We start from the raw sequence: 20,224 nt of genomic DNA on the forward strand, positions 1-20,224 counted from the left end.
AAGAGGGACCCTGTCATAACTCTACAAATATTTGGACATTGTGAAGATGTCATGATTTGATTGTTCAAACCTATGGACCTCGGCAAGTATACTTTCGACAGAAGTGTTGATTTGCATCACAGCTACCCCCTACCCATAGAGGGAATGTGTTTTGATACTATTCTAGCGTTGGCCCGTCGGTTTCAGGGCGTTTTTCAAGGAATAGGATTTTGCGTTACAATTGGTGATATTTCCGCTAGAGGGCGCCATCGCTTTGCGTTCAGAGATAGGCGCAACCCACCGTCGCGGGCAACTTCAGAAAATAGCGCCCTCGGTTATTTTTTGACGTTTCGTTCGTTTTTGTCAACTTTTCACATAGATGAATCCCATCGAATTACACATGTAGTTTCAGATATTTTTATTGAATGTGAAACAAAGTTAGATTTTCATGCTAGGATCATATATGAGATTACAAGCTTAGTATTTTATGAAATTTACACTACCGGACTATAATATAAATAATACGAATCTTCAGACTCAAATGTTTCATCAGAAAATTCCTGCTCTGCAAATGACGTTTATAATTTATCTTGTCATGGAAACCTATCGAAACTATGTTAGTCGCTTTTAATCAAAGTACTTCTTTTGAAATTGGGACTCGGATCCTGTCAATAATCTTGTGAATTACATCAAAGGTAATCCTGTTTACAACGGTAATTACGTGGAACGCCAGGGAACTTTTTGCAGCCCTTGTCAACATGTAAAGGGCCTAATCACATGGATATTTGCGTTCTGCAAGCATATTTTTCACAGCATGAACGCAGTAGCTAGAATCCAAGAGGTTTATGCACACACTTTGTAAGCACTGATTTCGTATGGAGGTACATGTGTAAAGAATTGGCCACTTTTCCTTCTTAGACTTCGAATTTTATAGTTTTAAATCGAAATTTGTATTACTCTGTTAAATGGTTGCAGTTCTGGGCGCTTGTCTGTGCGATTTGAACGCTTAAAATAATGCAAAATAGATCGTTTATGAATTGGTCTCCCGGCAACCTATATTCAAGCTATATTAATTTCAATTGTTGGTGTTGCAGCTGAAAGTGAAAGTGAAAACAAACCTAAAACACTCACAGTCACAAAGCCCGAACAACAGACGTACTAATTGTTTTTCGTTTCTGTAACCATTCTGCCACGACAATAAAAGTTCAATTATTGGCTTACTGTGACAGGGTGTGAATATTTTGTTCAGTAATACAGTCACTGTGCAGTTTAAGTTATTCAATCCAATTTTGTTTATGTTAAATCAACAAATCTAAGTTTTGCCTCATTAGCTTTGTGGTCACATTGCGATCGATGTCATCTCAGATAGCGGGCACTTAGCATAGACTCATCATAAGGACATGATTCGATGACTTCATAAATGAGAAAATTGAGACTACTAAGATTGAGAAGATTTCTCTGTTAAATGGTTGCAGTTCTGGGCGCTTGTCTGTGCGATTTGAACGTTTAATATAATGCAAAATAGATCGCTTATAAATTTGTCTCCCGGCAATGCAAGCTAAGGAGGCAAAAGCAATTTGAGACGCTATTCATATTTATTTCAATTGTTGGTGTTGCAGCTGAAAGTAAAAGTGAAAACAAACCTAAAACACATACACTCACAAAGCCAGAACAACAGACTAATTGTTTTCGTTTCTTTAACCATTCTGCCATGATAATAATAATAGTTTAATTATTGGCTTATTGTGACAGAGTATAAATATTTTGTTCAGTAATTCAGTGTATTTTAAATTATTAACTCCACTTTTGTTTGTGTCAAATCAACAAATCTCATTTTGCCTCTGTAGATTTGTGGTCACGTTTGAGTAATCGATGACATCTCCGACAGAGGGCGCTATGCATAGAATCATCATAAGGACATGATTCGGTGACTTCGTGAGAGGGGCGGAAAATTGAGACTACTCAGATTGACACGATCTTCCAAAGAGCAATGTTCAGAAATTGCTTTATTAAGGCCGGAGTATTCAATATTTTCACTTAAAGTGCAACATTTTAGTGATAAAAGTTCAACTTAAACAGTTTTGGTTCAAGGAATTTTATCCAGAAACAGAGGTCATAATGATCTGTCAATAGAAATTTGACCTAGGTTTGTAAAATCACGCAATGACAGAGATATTTGAAAAGAAAGAACTTTTGACAGTTTTCTGCTTTCTCCCCAGTCGTTTTTATCTACTTTGGCGCGAAAGAAACCTTTCAGAGATAGTACCTTGTCAAATGTCACGTCATTTTCGGAAGTCCGAGGACAAATGATTGCCTAACCGTTTCACCTGAGATACGAAGATTTCTTGAGAGAAAACGCGCAATACATTACACAGGGAGCAACCAAGCCCACGGAAATGTTGACTTATCGAGAAAAGCAGCCCCTCCGTCAGCGTTTTACTGGCCGTTGTTCTGAATGCCTTCTGTAGCCACGTTTCAAAGTAATGCAGATGTAAAGTGCTAGATTGCATACGTAGTTACATAGAATTTCATTTGATGTGAACTGATGATGAAATGTTGAAATGAGATTACATGCGGGATTAAAGTTTAAAAGTTTTCTTAAAACTGGTGTGTCTCAACGATGATGACGAAAAGCGATCATCCAACTCTTGTCAATGCTGAAGAATCGTTAAGGGACGAAATCTTACAAATGAGAGTGTCTAGCTACAAACTTAACAGTACAATGTATTTAAGACTCCTTAAGTCAGAATAAACTTCTTATGGGAGTAACTCTTGCAAATAGGAGCTTGGACCCTGACAATGATGTTGTAAGATTTGCCTTTATGCTAATTACGCGTCCAGAATTACTGGATCGTATCATTCACTCAGTTGGGCGTTTACAGGTTAGTGTTCGGATAGCTATCCACAGTCTTTATAGCGTTAATTATTTTTGTAATTTTTCTAATGCCTAATGTTGATAATTATCACTCTGTGAACGAAACACAGACAAAGGTACCTATGCAGACAGATGCACAGATAAATATCATCATAGTGACAAGCAAAGACAAAAAAGGCAATGACACACGTAAAAGGAAAAACAAGAATGACATGGGGTGCGTTCGATTATCTTCCTCGAGGCGCCCTTGGGCGGCTCGGGGCGACCCAGTTTCTATTCGATTATCGTGTGACGTCATTGTCGGGGTACCTCGGGGTAGATTTCACCGCCTCTGCTCGTCGAGTCGGGGAAGTGCGGGGCACTGCATAACAAATGTGGCGGACGACAAACAGACAACATTAGTACAGTTAATCAAAACAATCGGCGTGACATGTGAAGTTGTTGAAAATAAACAGGTAAAAATAGCTATTTTATGACGAAATCTTTGATTTCCGGGTTTATTGTTGTTGTCATCTGACATTTTGTTCCCCGGTAATCCAACGCAACCCATATTTTTAGTTAAATGTCAGAATTTAAGAATTACGAAGAGACAAAACTACAAAAAGTCGAACAAAAACAAACAAAGCTAGCTTCACACAGCGTGATTGTCAAATATAACGATTTTTGCAGACATTCATTCAATTTTCTATAATTTGTTAACCCAAGATTGATATATCAGTCCTATTTACTTGTTTGCATGAGAATCGGTTTTAAGACGGTTGAATAAAGATTCATATTTTTCTGCAAATGTATCAAGTCACCGGATTTCTAGACTTCTTTTTTAACACTTTTGAACGTTTAAAAATAGTTTTAATTTGATGAACGCCCACGGTGATGGGGCCTATTTATAGGCTCCCCATGCCTGTAAGCGAATGAAAATGTCACTTTTATGGACAAGATGAAACCGTCAAACGAGTTGACAGCATAAATGAAAAATAAATTTGCACTCACTTTGTTAGAAAACAAATTTCCAACAACAACACTGTCATCAAATTCGGTAGTAGCAAATATTGACAATGACAAAAGTGCAACACCAGATCTTATTTACTACATTACTTTTTATGTGAATACGCAATTTGGAATTCAAGAAATCCAGTTGTTCTTGATGGGAATAAGATCACCCTTCAATATTAGGAAAATACTATTTGTCTTTATGGAAGACATTATGATTTTTACTGTGCTTTTCAAAATTGAAGAGAAATTATAGATGCACCAACAACATATATCCCATAAATATTCTGATCTTTTTATTTTGAATAATTTATATACCGTCGAACAAGTTCTTGAAGAAACCGTGATATAAAATTATTAAAGATGAAAGCATAGAATTTCGCAAAGAGAGTTGTGAACATTGAATTCGAAACTGCTTAAATCATTTATTTATGGTAGGAACGTCCAATAATATCATACCACAAACACGGACATGCGCAAGCCCACAGAATTCATCACTCGCGAGTTAGCGCGGGAAAGAGATATTTCAAAAAAAACTATTAAATCTGAACCGAGATATCGATCCTCCGACTCAGTTGGATGATAATCAAAGTTGGCGCCAAAACAGACACATAAAGCCGCTCAAACCTCTATGAATTTTTAAGAGACTGCTTCTGTTTATGATATTTTCGCTTACATCATCTAGGACAAATTGTGTCAACGATCGACGCTTACGCGCTTGAACTGTCAATGAATCTACTCGTCTTTCGCGTAGGGGCGCTGAAATAGCTTTTCCGGTGCCAAAATGCATTTCAAATTTAGTTTAAAAAGTCGTAATGAATTTGAAAAACATGAGCAGGCAGAAATCATAAGGTCTGTGAGTAGAACAAATAATAACAAAGAAAAAGTTTTTTTTAAAGAACGCCAGTGAGTGTTTAGTTTGAGATGCAGATGATAATTGTTTCGCTTCAAATCTTACCATTTCTTCATTAGTCGCCTTCATGGCCGTAGAACGAGTACTGAGACCATTATTTCATGTACACACTGAGTCAAGTTACCGTAGACATATTGACTTTGTTTAACCTCAGCGCAGGCACTATGGCCAACGGCTTATTTGATAATGTTATGGTACATTTGCACTCAGTCCCTCGAGGTGAACTCTGGTTTGCGTATACTTTCGTTTACGATGTCAAAGGCCAGGAAACCACGACAGCCTTACATCCGGGACATTGTGTGACATACGTAGCAGCATACCCGAGGTAGGTGAACTATATCGTTGTTAAATTAACGTCTCGTATAGGCCATTCTTAATTTCTCAGTGTTTATCTGCCTTATGCTGCCGTGTTTTTTGATAAGGTTTTACATAGTTATGATAAGCAGCGAGTGCAATGCAAATTAACCTGCATGTCAGAAACTAACAGACTATGGGTTAGCGGAAACGTTGCTTTGATAATGGCGGTATAATTTTCCACTCCCGCAGTGTTGTCACGATCATGGATGGAGTTTTTGTCGCCGTGCCGTGATTTGTTCGATTCCGTACAATGAAGCGTGGAGCCGCTTCGTTGAGTTTAACACTTTACGATTTTAGAAGTATTACATGCACATAGTAATGCCAAAGTGCTGAGCACAGTCGTCCAAGTCGGCCAGGATTGTGTACCGACTACAGTGAACGACCTTCATGGTGACCTTTTGCGTACTATTAATAGAAGGAAATAACACAAGACTAGCTTTCGATTTCCGTGTTGATAGGCTAGCATAGCGAGATTGGCAACACGATTAGCAGCGCTCACAATACTCGTTGACGCAGTAGCGAAATCTACTTCCATGTTGCAAGCTAAAGTCTTGATTTAACCACTGTCAGCTCCGGTAGATGTGAAGAGTTTAACTTTTTATATTGTATGAAAGGTTAGAGTTATTTGAAAAGTTGAATCGAATGATATATTACTTTCAAAACAAAACAGACAAACGAAACTTTCGCAAGAGTGGATAATAAGTCAGGCATTGAAGATCAATAGCGCAACCTAGACAACATTTTAACTGACTTTAGGAAAACCAATTGGGCAACCAACAGATCATTGTTTTTGTCTATCTGTTCTTTAAAGATGAACAATGATGATTAAATTTGTCAGTGGTAAAATAGCCGGTTTGTCAACGGAACATTTTATGGCAGGAAGAGAACACATGATATCGCATGATCATGTAGTTCATCACCTGTAGGCGTAAAGTAGAGATATTTAGTAATGTAACATTCAGAACGAAGAGTCGGATAAATTCTGTAATGCTTTGTGTTGGATATCCTTACGCCATATACCCATCCACTGAGTCATAAACATATGAAGGAGGCATAAATCTGGTGGCAACTCTCTTATTATTTCAAGGAGTCTGTGGCTTTTCATATTTTTCCGTAAACCTTTTGCGGGGTATAATTTGCTTGGACGATTAATGCATAGACTGTACTGTCTTCGTTGGAAGGATTGATTTTTCTACCAAAATGGCGCAAATCTGAAGGGGGTTCCGAGGTAGGACCTACTCTCTCAAATATTTACAACTTGCCGCAAGCTTTGTAAAATGAGACTGTGATGTACTTGCTGCACTGGCATCAAAACTAACACCTGGCTTCTTTACAATATGTACCTAGAGATACAATTCATAAAGCAAATAGAACATTTCATAATTTCATTTGGAAACCAAGAGATGTTATTAAATATGAGAAGAGCAGTTAAAAGTATTTATTAAAGAAAGAATAGTACGGTCGTATGCAGAAAATACGTGTTCATCTTCAAAGTCATGATAATCTTCGATTAGCTGAGATGACAGCCCATAGACCATCAGGCAACATTTTAAAATCATTTACATGATTTCGCATGCAAGGTCATTTTCGTTGATCGGTTTACATTATATTGTCTAAGCTTTGGGATCTCTTTGTCTGGGTCAGCAAAGAGCCTACGCGATGCATGATAATGATAAAGTATGTTTACACATGTTTCCAGTGCCAGAGACCATGGAACCATTACATTACTGGGACACTCTACAACATACGCATTATGCTCGGTAAACACTGAGTATACTTTATGAAATATCATCAAGGTCAGGGAACTGACCGACTATGACTTAGAGCACAAAGGGAATTGTAATGATGTCAATTGTACAGTATATGACATTACGGGCCAAGATTAAAGCTCTCACGTCTCCTTGATATATTCGGTTGCCAGACACTTCGCACAAAAACCAGTTCGCACAGTGCCACCTCGTCCCGTACCATTTCGCACCAAAACCACTTCGTACCAAAACCACCTCGTCCCAAAACCACCTCGTCCCAAGAGTCACTTCGCCCCAAAACCACCTCGTCCCAAGAGTCACTTCGCCCCAAAACCACTTCGTCCCATAAGTCACTTCATGTCATGTCCGTCCCCAGGGTTGGGGTAGCTGTGTCTTGGTCTCAGCACAGGTTTCTTCTTGCTACCGTTTATTTTTGTACCTTGGAGTACGATATGAATCGCTAATAAAGATTTATACTACCGACCTTTGGTGGCTTGGTCTTTTGTTAGCGTTTGGTTTAGAAAGATTATTTTCTACATTCAGTGTGTCATGTATTTGTCCAAGGACAATTTTTGTTTTTGCCTGTGATTTGTCCTTTGATAAGTTTTAAGAGACGTTTTATCACTGTGTCGCGTATGCGTTTCATTGCCTAATGCTCGAAAAGGAAGGAAGGGTAAGTTACTAATCTGTGGACGCAGTAACAGATTAGAGCCGGATTAATATTAATTAAGTCAACAACGAACGCACCAGAAAGTGTGTTGTCTGTTATACTCTTCGTTCGTTCGTAATTGACTTTCACAAAGTTAATCCGGTGATCTGGTTATAGCGTCCACAGATTAGTAACTTACACTTGCTTGCTTTGGCGCATTAGGCAGTTACACACATTATGAAACTGCGTAAGATTATCACAGGACAAATACATAACACTATGCATACAGTCCAGTTTCATAAGACCAAGACACTTTAGGTTGATAGACTAAATCTTTATTGGCGATGCATATTATACTCAAACGTATAAAAATAGACGATAGTAACAGGAAACCTGTGTGAGACCAAGACACCCCCAGCCCCCACCCCTGGGTACGGATATGGCAAATACCCTACCTACCCATAGACGTAGAATCGACATAATGTAATGCACAAGTACATGACACTACACAGTCAAATAACATTAATTCCCTCTTCCTAGCCATGTCACAAATTTGGCATACACATTCCTACCGACACCACAAAAAGCCAAAAAGCCGTCTGTGGTTAGCAAATGGGTACATCATAGCTCTGCAAATGTTTGGACAATTAGAAGATGTAATACATAACTAAATTTTTGAATCCTATTTACCTCGTAATATAGAACGTGTTAGTTTGCACACTGTTCTGGGTTAACCCACTCGTCTGTTGGCGCTTGTTCATATCTTAGTTAAGAGTGCGAAAGGAATAGGATATTTTGTTTGATCAGGGGACTTGCACGCAGAGAAAAGCTGGTTTATCGATTGATGATATTTCGGCAAGAGGGCGCTATCGTTTTGCGTTCAAAGACAGGTAACTCGATGTCGCAGGTAACCTAAAACTTTAATTTCCGTGCAATGACTTTTATGCAAGACAGTATTAGTGTGCACGAAGATCCGGCTAGTTTAGTGTGCACGAAGATCCGGCTAGCTTTGGAAGATTATTGTAAATTTAGTCAAACTAGTCAATTTCACCTCGTTTGTCGTTGCTGCAACTAAAGACGAGTTTAGATACTCAAAGAATGACAAGTTTTCTTTTCATCTTACTACATGAATTGGTAAAAACAGAATGAAAGGGAACTAGTTATTTGATGACTCTTTCAACATTTCCAGTTCTGACATGTCACACGTGAAATCGACCTATTCATTGAAAATTTTAAACCAGCGAGGAAAATAGCGCCCTCAGTATTTTTTGGACACGACTACGTTCGTTTTTGTCCATTTTTCATAAAGCTGAGTGCATGGCGTTATACATGTAGCTTTAGATATTTTTATTGAATATAAACCGACGTTAAATTTTCATGATAAGATCACAAGTGAGATTACAAGCTTTAAAACAGTTTTTAAATTCAGGCTACGAGACGATTATGGCTAAAACAAATCTCCAAACTCAAACGTTTTCGTTAGAAAATTCTTGCTGTGCAACGGACGTGATCTTGCAATTGATCGTGCCTAGGAAGCCTGGTAAGTCCATGTATCAAAGACACATTGACTGTCTTTAGAAATCAGAGTTTTATTTTAAAGTATACGTAGGGACTAGGATCCTGATAATAATATTATGAGTTAATCGTCAATAGCATCGTGAAAAATAATTTATCATTGTGCTATTGACTTTGAGAATTCCTATATAAAACAAATAATTTCGGTGTGAGGGTTGTGAAAATAGAAGATGTCTGAGCCACACTATTAAGAAAAATAAGGAGACCCCTATGGTCTCCTATCATGTCACAAACCGGAAAATGCATAAGATCACAGAGTTCGTCACGTGTATAAAGAGCGGAATAGACAGATTAGAAATCATCGATTCTGGACCGATAATTGAAAGTGAGTGATGTGTTTGAGATCCTACATTATTCTGCTACACTGAGTAATATTCAAATTCGAGGCCCAAAGAGTTCCCTTATTGCTATGAGTCTGTTACTGTTCTTTTTGGTAAAATCCTCTACGACTAATTTATATCGATGAATATCGCATGACTGTGTTTATGAGGACTGGTCGATGGAAACTTCACATCTGACACAGTGGGAGATGTTTTAATCATTGTTCTCGCAGTGAAAAACAAAAGAATAATGTCAACGTCTGCGAGCGCCATTACAATTTGCTTTGAAAAGTTTTAAAAATTGAGGAAGAAGAAATCAAAAGGTGTATGGTAAGAACATATCCGTATACTTTCCCCGTTGAAATATTTTTATTCCACGGAAACAGACACAAAAAGGAGGGTCCAGGTTGCGAATTGACACAAGCTTAATAACAGGAAAAATCGTTTTCTGATAGTACAGTAATAACATTCTGCTGATGTGCACGGTGCGTCAAGTGGTAACTGGCGTCTTTTGATTAGATACCTGGAGATATCATTAATGACGTAAATAGAAACCTGGAATTTTTATTTGGTGAGGAAAAACGGAAAATACCGAAAGACACGACATTTTAAATCAAAAGTTGTTACTCAAGAAATCATGAATCATACAAGGTATGATAGTATGCAGATGAATAAAGTTTAACTTCAAAATCATGAAATACTTCGATTAGCAGAACGATGTCCTGTAGATCACCGAACAACATTCACATGATTTCGAGTGCACAGTGGACAGGTTTTGATTTATTGTCTAAGCTTTGGGACCTCTCTGTTAGGGTCAGCACAACAACCCACTGCAAACATGATAACGATAAGGTAAAGTTGTACATGCTTTTGTTTCCAGAGCCAAAGTCCATGAAGCCATGACAGTTGGATATGACATCCGGGACATTAGACGACATACGCAGCAGCATACCTGAGGTAGGTGAGCTTTATCGTTGTTAAAATGAACGGCTTGTACCAGCCATTCTGTGTCTCTCATTATTTATATGCCTGATACTGCTGTGTTTAAGAGAAAGTTTTGCATTCTCCTGAAAATAGAGGGTGAACACACAGTTTAACACACTTTTGAAAACTGAGCAACTACTACTCTGCGGGTAGGTTATGTTATGATCAGTTTAAGTAAAAAACTTCCATGTTGTGTTAAATTGATTATTTCATGCAGTGTTTGTCGTAGTGTGTCATGATTAAAATAACGTTTCGCCGCCGTGCTTGTTCACAACGTAGAAGTAAACGTAGACGACGTCCCTGCTGGGTTAGCTGTGCACTGCAGTCTTATACTGAGTACAGTCGTCCATTATGTGGTGCTGACTCAACGACCTTCATGACCTTGTTTAGGGGCCCAAGCCGACCGGCTTGGCCCCTATTGTTATTGCTCGAGTTCTACTATTTCTTCTTCCTCTTTAGGGGCCCAAGCCGACCGGCTGGGCCCCTATTGTTATTGCTCGAGTTCTACTATTTCTTCCTCTTCTTCTTCTTCTGCCGTTTCTTTGTCAACCTAGATCTCTAAACGGCTGAACGAAAACTTCTCAAACTTGCAGGACTTATTGGTATCAATTAGTACTCGTGCACCTGACCCTTAAAATTTTCATTGGTCACGTGACCTGGCGGCCATATTGGATTTTCCAAAAACCTAGAAATGGCTTCTTCAATACCCAGGGGTCTAGTCGATTTGAAATTTTTTGTACAGCAAGCATGGCTTGAGAATTTGCCAATAAAATCGCATGCGGTCACGTGACCTTGGCCGCCATATTGGATTTTTGAAAAATACCAATTTAATCTTTAAAAATCTTCTTCTCCAGAACCAAAACACCGATTCGACTGAAATTTCACATGTAACATCTTAAGTGTGATCTCTTTCAAGTTTGCGAAGGGCGTTTTGATCGGTCACGTGGTTTGGCCGCCATATTGGATTTTGAGAAAATCGTGATTTAATCTTCAAAAATCTTCTTCTCCAGAACCAACACACCGATTCCACTGAAATTTGACAAGTAACATCTTCAGTGTGATCTCTTTCAAGTTTGCGAAAGGCGTTTTGATCAGTCACGTGGTCTGGCCGCCATATTGGATTTTTGCGAAAATCGTGATTTAATCTTTAAAAATCTTCTTCTCTAGAACCAACACACTGATTCGACTGAAATTTGACATGTAACATCTTAAGTGTGATCTCTTTCAAGTTTGCGAAACGCATTTTGATCGGTCACATGGTTTGGCCGCCATATTGGATTTTGCTAAAATCGTGATTTAATCTTTAAAAATTTTCTTCTCCAGAACTAACGAGCAGATTCGACTGAAATTTGACAAGTAACATCCTAAGTGTGATCTCTTTCAAGTTTGCGAAAGGCGTTTTGATCGGTCTCGTGGTTTGGCCGCCATATTGGATTTTTCGAAAATTGTGATTTAATGTTTAAAATCTTCTTTCCTTAACAAACACCGATTTGACTGAAATTTTGCATACACCATCTTAAGTGTGATGTGTTTCAAATTTGCAAAATGCATTTTTGATCAGTCCCGTGGTTTGGCCGCCATATTGGATTTTCTGTAAAAAATTAAATTCCAAGTGAAACATACAGTAACTATTCGATGATGTTCAAAATCCTACTTTTTCAAGCTCGAATTTTGCACATAATATCATTAGTGCAAGATTTTTCAACCATGTTAACCGCTTGGGCCCCGCCAACGCTGCTTGCAGCTTTAATCCTCTTCTTCTTCTTCTTCTGCCGTTTCTTTGTCAACCTAGATCTCCTAAACGGCTGAACGAAAACTTCTCAAACTTGCAGGGCAAGTGCTTGGTAGTTAGTACTCGTGCACCTGACCCTTGAAATTTCGATTGGTCACGTGACCTGGCCGCCATATTGGATTTTCCAAAAACCTAAAAATGGCTTCTCCAGAATACCTAGGGGTCTAGTCGATTTGAAATTTTTTGTATAGCAAGCATGGCCTAAGGTCTTAAGGATTTGCAAATAAAATCGCATGCGGTCACGTGACCTTGGCCGCCATCTTGGATTTTCATTAAATACCAATTTAATCTTCAAAAATCTTCTTCTCCAGAACCAACGCACCGATTGAACTGAAATTTTACTCATGTCATCCTTAGAGTGATCTCTTCCAAGTTTGCAAAAGACATCTGGATCGGTCACGTGATTTGGCCGCCATCTTGGATTTTGCGTAAATCGCAATTTAATCTTCAAAAATCTTCTTCTCCAGAACCAACACACTGATTGAGCTGAAATTTTGCTCATGTCATCCTTAGAGTGTTCTCTTTCAAGTTTGCGGAAGGCGTTTTGATCGGTCACGTGGTTTGGCCGCCATATTGGATTTTGAGACAATCGTGATTTAGTCTTTAAAAATCTTCTTCTCCAGAACCAACGCAGAGATTCGACTTGAAATTTGACATAAACATCTTAAGTGTGTTCTGTTTCAAGTTTGCGAAAGGCGTTTTGATCGGTCGCGTGGTTTGGCCGCCATATTGGATTTTCAGAAAATCGTGATTTAATCTTTAAAAATCTTCTTCTCCAGAACCCATGCACCGATTTGATTGAAATTTTACATGTAATATCTTAAGTGTGATCTCTTTCAAGTTTGAGAGGCGTTTTGATCGATCACAAGGTTTGGCCGCCATATAGGATTTTGAGAAAATCGTGATTTAATCTTTAAAAATCTTCTTCTCCAGAACCAATACACCGATTCGACTGAAATTTGACATGTAGTATCTTAAGTGTGGTCTCTTTTAAGTTTGCGAAAGGCGTTTCGATCGGTCATGTGGTTTGGCCGCCATACTAGATTTTGAGAAAATCGTGATTTAATCTTTAAAAATCTTCTTCTCCAGAACCAACACACCGATTCGACTGAAATTTGACATGCAACATCTTAAGTGTGATCTCTTTTAAGTTTGCAAAAGGCATTTCGATCAGTCGAGTGGTTCGGCCGCCATATTGGATTTTGCTAAAATCATGATTTAATCTTTAAAAATCTTCTTCTCCAGAACCAACACAGAGATTCGACTGAAATTTGACATGCAACATCTTAAGTGTGTTCTGTTTCAAGTTTGCGAAAGGCGTTTTGATCGGTCACGTGGTTTGGCCGCCATATTGGATTTTCAGAAAATCGTGATTTAATCTTTAAAAATCTTCTTCTCCAGAACCCATGCACCGATTTGATTGAAATTTTACATGTAATATCTTAAGTGTGATCTCTTTCAAGTTTGCGAACGGCGTTTTGATCGGTCACGTGGTTTGGCCGCCATATTGGATTTTTGAGAAAATCCTGATTTAATCTTTAAAAATCTTCTTCTCCAGAACCAACGCACCGATTTGACTAAAATTTGACATGTAATATCTTAAGTGTGATCTCTTTCAAGTTTGCGAAAGGCGTTTTGATCGGTCACGTGGTTTGGCCGCCATATGGATTTTGAGAAAATCGTGATTTAATCTTTAAAAATCTTCTTCTCCAGAACCAACATCACCGATTCCACTGAAATTTGACATGCAACATCTTAAGTGTGATCTCTTTCAAGTTTGCGAAAGGCGTTTTGAACGGTCACGCGGTTTGGCCGCCATATTGGATTTTGAGAGAATCGTGATTTAATCTTTAAAAATCTTCTTCTCCAGAACCAACTCACTGATTCGATTGAAATTTGACATGTAACATCTTAAGTGTGATCTCTTCAAGTTTGCGAAAGGCGTTTTGATCGGTCACGTGGTTTGGCCGCCATATCGGATTTTGAGAAAATCATGATTTAATCTTTAAAAATCTTCTTCTCCAGAACCAACTCACTGATTCGACTGAAATTTGAGCATGAACATCTTAAGTGTGATCTCTTTTAAGTTTGCAAAAGGCATTTCGATCAGTCGAGTGGTTCGGCCGCCATATTGGATTTTGCTAAAATCATGATTTAATCTTTAAAAATCTTCTTCTCCAGAACCAACACAGAGATTCGACTGAAATTTGACATGCAACATCTTAAGTGTGTTCTGTTTCAAGTTTGCGAAAGGCGTTTTGATCGGTCACGTGGTTTGGCCGCCATATTGGATTTTCAGAAAATCGTGATTTAATCTTTAAAAATCTTCTTCTCCAGAACCAATCACCGATTCGATTGAAATTTACATGTAATATCTTAAGTGTGATCTCTTTCAAGTTTGCGAACGGCGTTTTGATCGGTCGCATGGTTTGGCCGCCATATTGGATTTTGAGAAAATCCTGATTAATCTTTAAAAATCTTCTTCTCCAGAACCAACGCACCGATTGACTAAAATTTGACATGTAATATCTTAAGTGTGATCTCTTTCAAGTTTGCGAAAGGCGTTTTGATCGGTCACGTGGTTTGGCCGCCATATTGGATTTTGAGAAAATCGTGATTTAATCTTTAAAAATCTTCTTCTCCAGAACCAACTCACCGATTCCACTGAAATTTGACATGCAACATCTTAAGTGTGATCTCTTTCAAGTTTGCGAAAGGCGTTTTGAACGGTCACGCGGTTTGGCCGCCATATGGATTTTGAGAGAATCGTGATTTAATCTTTAAAAATCTTCTTCTCCAGAACCAACTCACTGATTCGATTGAAATTTGACATGTAACATCTTAAGTGTGATCTCTTCAAGTTTGCGAAAGGCGTTTTGATCGGTCACGTGGTTTGGCCGCCATATTGGATTTTCAAAAACTACCATTTAATCTTCAAAAATCTTCTGCTCCAGAAGTAACACACTGATTGAGCTGAAATTTTACTCATGTCATCCTTAGAGAGGTCTCTTTCAAGGTTGCAAAAAACATTTGGATCGGTCACGTGATTTGGCCACCATCTTGGATATTGCAAAAATCGCAATGCCATTTTGGATTTTGTGTAAAACATATGATTACGAATGAAACCTATAGTTACTATGAGATGATGTTAAAAATCCTTCTTTACAACAACTAAAAGACTTTTCAATGCTCAATTTATTCACATATTACCATCTCTTCAAGAGCTTGAAACCATGTTAACCGCTTGGGCCCCGCCAACGCTGCTTGCAGCTTTAATTACCATTGTTTTTACCTGCCATAACAGAAAGCAGGAAATGACACGTAACGAGTGTCACTGTAGATATGAAGAGAAAAGTAGGTGGAATCAAAAAATGAAAAGATTTGGCTTCTCCTCAGTACCGCTAATTTCGACTTCCCCTTTTATTAAATGCCGCAAAGCAGTCGCAAATACTTCACTGCCACTGCTGTTTATATTGTTCAATCAGTGGAAATATACTATACCTGATTTGGGAGCCGTTATTACTCATGGCGGCCTCGGAAAGAATAGACACGCGTATTCCGAAATTTTGAGTAGCTCCCTCCTCACATGCGAATGTTTAATTACCCCGGCTTGCCGATTCGAAATTTATTTATGACTCACCTATGCCATAAAAACATGTATGCATGTCTCTTATTTACTTGATGTGTGGTTGCACTGTTTAATTTACTCTTTATTGTTTTGAGACGTGTGTGTAGTGCATTTAAAACAAATTGTTGTCAATAATGATATTAGATCTGACAGTTGATGTACATTATCTTGGCACTTAGCCTGTGCAAATATTAAACCTAAATTTGCATCAGATTTTTGTTGCATAATATCAAACATACAATATGAATAAATGATATATTTGTCTTTCAAATTCAACGAATGCTATGAGAATTCACTTTTCAAATTAAGTCAAAGCTACAGAGTGCTGAGACAACTTGAAGGCGGGGTCTACTGAAAATTAAAGGGATTTTTCATTTTCTGATTTGTGTATATGCTCTTCTATAATGAATTATAACAACAATGTAAAGAAAAAACTGGGCTGGAATAACCCTTCTATTTAAGTTAAACAGTCCCGAATCACCGCTACCCGACACATTTATACTCTCAACATGCTTTTGCCTTATTTTGTAATGATTTTAACAAGGACACACACAAAACTTGTCAGAGAGTTGTGCAGTTTTTTTGACTTTGTGTAAGGTACAGTGGAAAGAAAAATGATGAGAAAATGTAGTGTTCCAATCATATTTTTTTTAGATACATCTTAAAAATATGCCCTCTCCTTTGACTTTATGTAGTATTAAACTCTTTTCATATGAAATATTTTAGCCATCAAACATGTAGAAACAACAAACTTCAAACAGAAGTGTAACCATTTCCTGCAGAGTAGAGTTCTGAAACATTCCAATATGAGTTACTTTCAGATGACATTAACAAAAATGTGTGTTGCTGATCACACAATGAATGTACATAATGATAAATTTTGCAAGAGAGCAAAGAAACTGCTCAGTCAGCAGTTTTTGCAGTTTTTTGGCACAGAAGGGAATAATATTGCCATTTAATTTTGAAATCTACACAAGATGGAAATCTAGCATAATGACACTACTTTTTTAGAACGAATTTTCAAAATTGTTAGTCTTTTGTGAAAGTTTCAAAAAACATGACAACACAACAAAGATGTTTGCTTGCACGTCCAACGGGCAAACAATTGAATGGCAGGCCGGTAAGGGTGAATCATTTGAACGTTATTTAAAAGAAGAACAAAGTTAACGGTTTTGTAGGCAACACTTTCAAGTTCAATTAAAATGAGCCTTGAACTCGTCCTTATGATTGAATGACAGTATTTTTACTTCCTTTCATTCTCTTTTTTGATATCATTCTTATGTAGATGTTCGTGTATTTTAAGAGATGAACAATGATGCCAAAGAACCATTGGTGTGTCAGCGAGGCATATTTCATAGACATTCTTTTATTTGGAATTATTACTATGTCATTGCAAGTGTCTTTGAGAAATCCAGATCACATAAAAATGAACCATATAATTTCGCAAAAAGTGCCGTGAAAAACGAGTTGGTCTTCGCTAGAGTATTATGGAGAGAAGAGAGCACATGATGTTCGCATACAAAAAACAGGGAAATTTGCAAGATCATATAGTTCATCACCTGTAGGTGTATAGTAGAGAGATTTAGTAATATATAATTCTGAATCGAGAGTTGCATAAATTCTGTGATATTCTGTGTCAGATATCATTACAGCTCATGCTATTCCACACAGCCATAAACATATAGTCACGTTCGACGTCAAAATGGACAATGAAACCTGGTGGCAACTCCCTTATCGGTGAAATTCGATTGGTATAAATTGCATGGGTGATTAATGCATAGCCTTTGTGGTTTGATGAATGAAAATTGCAAACGTTAAAACCGTCCATGCTAGAAAACTGGGTCTACAGACCCTGCGACAGATTTTAGTATCTCAAATGTTAATATTAACGTGTGAGGGCGCAATAGCAAACTATTCATAATAATCAAAGGTCTGTCGACAGGGAGAAAACGTACTGCCTCCAGTGGAATGATTGGGTTTTTTACTGAAAAGGAGCAAATCGGGGGTGGTTGCATTGGGAATTGGACCTACTTTCGCAAACATTTACGTATTGCCATAAGCTTTATAAAATGAGATATCATCTTTCTGGAAAATCAGGAGATTTTATTCAAGATTTCATTCAAAAGTGTATGAGAACCGCCTTAAAATGTATTTATTAAAGATTGATAAGTGTGGTCTTTCTCGGATAATACGCGTTCATCTTCAAAGTCGTGATAATCTTCGATTAGCCAAGGTGATAGCTAATAGAGCACCAAGCAACATTTTTGTATGATTTCGCGTGCACAGTTATTTGAGTGGAAGATTTAGATTATATTGACTATGTCTTGTGACCTCATCGTTAGGGTCAGCAAAACAGCCTACACCATGCAAGATAATGGTAAAGTATGTTTACACATGCTTCTGTTTCCAGTGTCAAAGTCCACAAAGCCACTACAGCCGTCTCTAGCATCCGGGACATTATACAACCCGCACAGTAGCATACGTTAGGTAGGTGAGCTTAAATATTGTTTATTAATTACTAGTATTAGCTTTTTTTTAGCTTCTCATTAATTATACCTGATTATTGTACGTATTAGGGTAATTGGTTGGTAAACTCTGCAGCTGAGTCTTTTACTGCACTGAGTATTGTAAGGTGTGGGACTCAGAGCTCAAAGGTTATTGAAATGAACGTAGTCAATTGTGCAGTATATGCCATAATGTGTCACAATAAAAAAGTTGACTCATCTCTTAGATGTATTTGAATGTAATGCCGTGTACAAAAGGGCTGACTTTGTTGCTAGTGTAACATTGTAGTTTCTTAGAGTCCGTCCATGGACGTAGTAATGGTACTGAGAATAGTTGTCCAAGCAGTCCATGATTGTGAGATGACTCCAGAGAACGACCTTTATCGTGACCTTTTCTGCGTTGTTTTCGACAACTAGAACAGAAAGGAGGAAATGACATACGACCAGTGTTTCATTTCCATATGGGTAAGCTAGCGTGGAGGCGGTGGGTGAAATGTGAAACTATACAAAGTAGAAAGACCCACTACGCATTCCTACTCAAGCCTCTCGATCTTCATGAAAAGCGGTTTCAAAACCTGTGGAGTTATGAAGATTAATAGATAAAAATCAATAACAATAACTAATTCAGCTTTCAATGTTGCTATTCTATTCTTCAGTGTCAATTAGTAACGGAGTGGTGATGAATGAGGCCGCCGATGATTTTCTTTAAAGATTGATACTGGAATCAGGGTTTTCACCGTTGCAGAATACGATTGTTTGTCGTGAAGGGTACGTCGCGCCTCGAGATTGCTAATTTTGGTGCGACCAAACAAATTACCTAACATTTACCGATGCTTGAAGTGACCGCCATGCCTGTATTGACTCTAGAGTAAAAATATTATTTTCGATTTTACAAAAAATAAGCCGTAGAAAACTGTATTTACTTCATGAGCTTCAAATGACCCCACACGTTTTACACAAAAGTACAGTGTGTGTGTCGTAAACCTTTGAAAGCCCGAATATCTTTCCCCGAGGGGCATTCTATCCTTACAGTGAAAACAGTTATGTTGTTTTGTTAAATAGTGAAAATATGTTTGAACGATATTTAATGCCTGGTTTTATCCTACGACATAGTTTACCCTCTAAATTTATAGCAATTTGGCAATCAAAGTCATCACGTGATCAGGAAATTCATCGGATATCGTCAACTTAGGCCGAACTGAAGACTTTTCCTTTTGTATCGTCGTATTTGTTCTCGTATGAAGTCGAACCCGAGTCTACAGCATCGAAATCGTTGATTGTTTCACCAAACAGGTCTAAACTTACTCTATGCAAAATAGATATGGCCTTGCGTTTTTGAAGGTCGACGTCTAATTTCTGTCTATCAAACCACGTTCCCAAGGTCTGTGGAATCTGATTAAGTAAATATTAATTTTCAACAAGTTACAGAGCCCTTTCACAAATACTCCTCCATACAAACATCATGCTTTCTAAGACAAAGTGATTATCGCAAAGTGAAACACTAACTTGCATCTCTAAATTAGTTTGTAAGTAGAAAAGTGCAACATGTTCAGTTACTTATGTAGAGTTCTGTTCCGAAATTATTCGCAATACGTGATTGTAACATCCAAGGCAGTATATCCTTCACTTTTAAATTTGTAATTATTTCAAATTATTTAAAATTTGTCATTATTCACTATAAACAACTGAAGCGCTTCCTCTGGAACTATTATATTTTATTTTATAAAAACTGATTGCATTAAAGGGGATATCACAACATATTGTAATCAGTTACGGCTTATTTATATCTTTCTCATTCGAACATTCTCTTGAACAATGAGTTTACGTATACAAACAACCCTACAAAAGGAAACAAGAAAAACAATACCCGGATTTAAATATTCAAATTCAAATTTTCTGTTGATCTATGG

At 37.7% G+C, this 20,224-nt stretch overlaps 1 long non-coding RNA gene across 1 annotated transcript; it reads left to right on the forward strand.

The window, feature by feature from the left end:
- Positions 1–5,010: 5,010 nt before the first annotated feature.
- Positions 5,011–18,301, forward strand: LOC139126683 (uncharacterized). The gene is made up of 3 exons (XR_011550689.1): positions 5,011–5,082; positions 10,287–10,363; positions 18,221–18,301. It is a non-coding gene; the product is annotated as an uncharacterized lncRNA (long non-coding RNA).
- Positions 18,302–20,224: the final 1,923 nt, after the last annotated feature.

The sequence above is a fragment of the Ptychodera flava genome, unplaced genomic scaffold (assembly GCF_041260155.1).
Source record: "Ptychodera flava strain L36383 unplaced genomic scaffold, AS_Pfla_20210202 Scaffold_119__1_contigs__length_201995_pilon, whole genome shotgun sequence".
In the NCBI taxonomy this organism is placed as follows: Eukaryota; Metazoa; Hemichordata; class Enteropneusta; family Ptychoderidae; genus Ptychodera; species Ptychodera flava.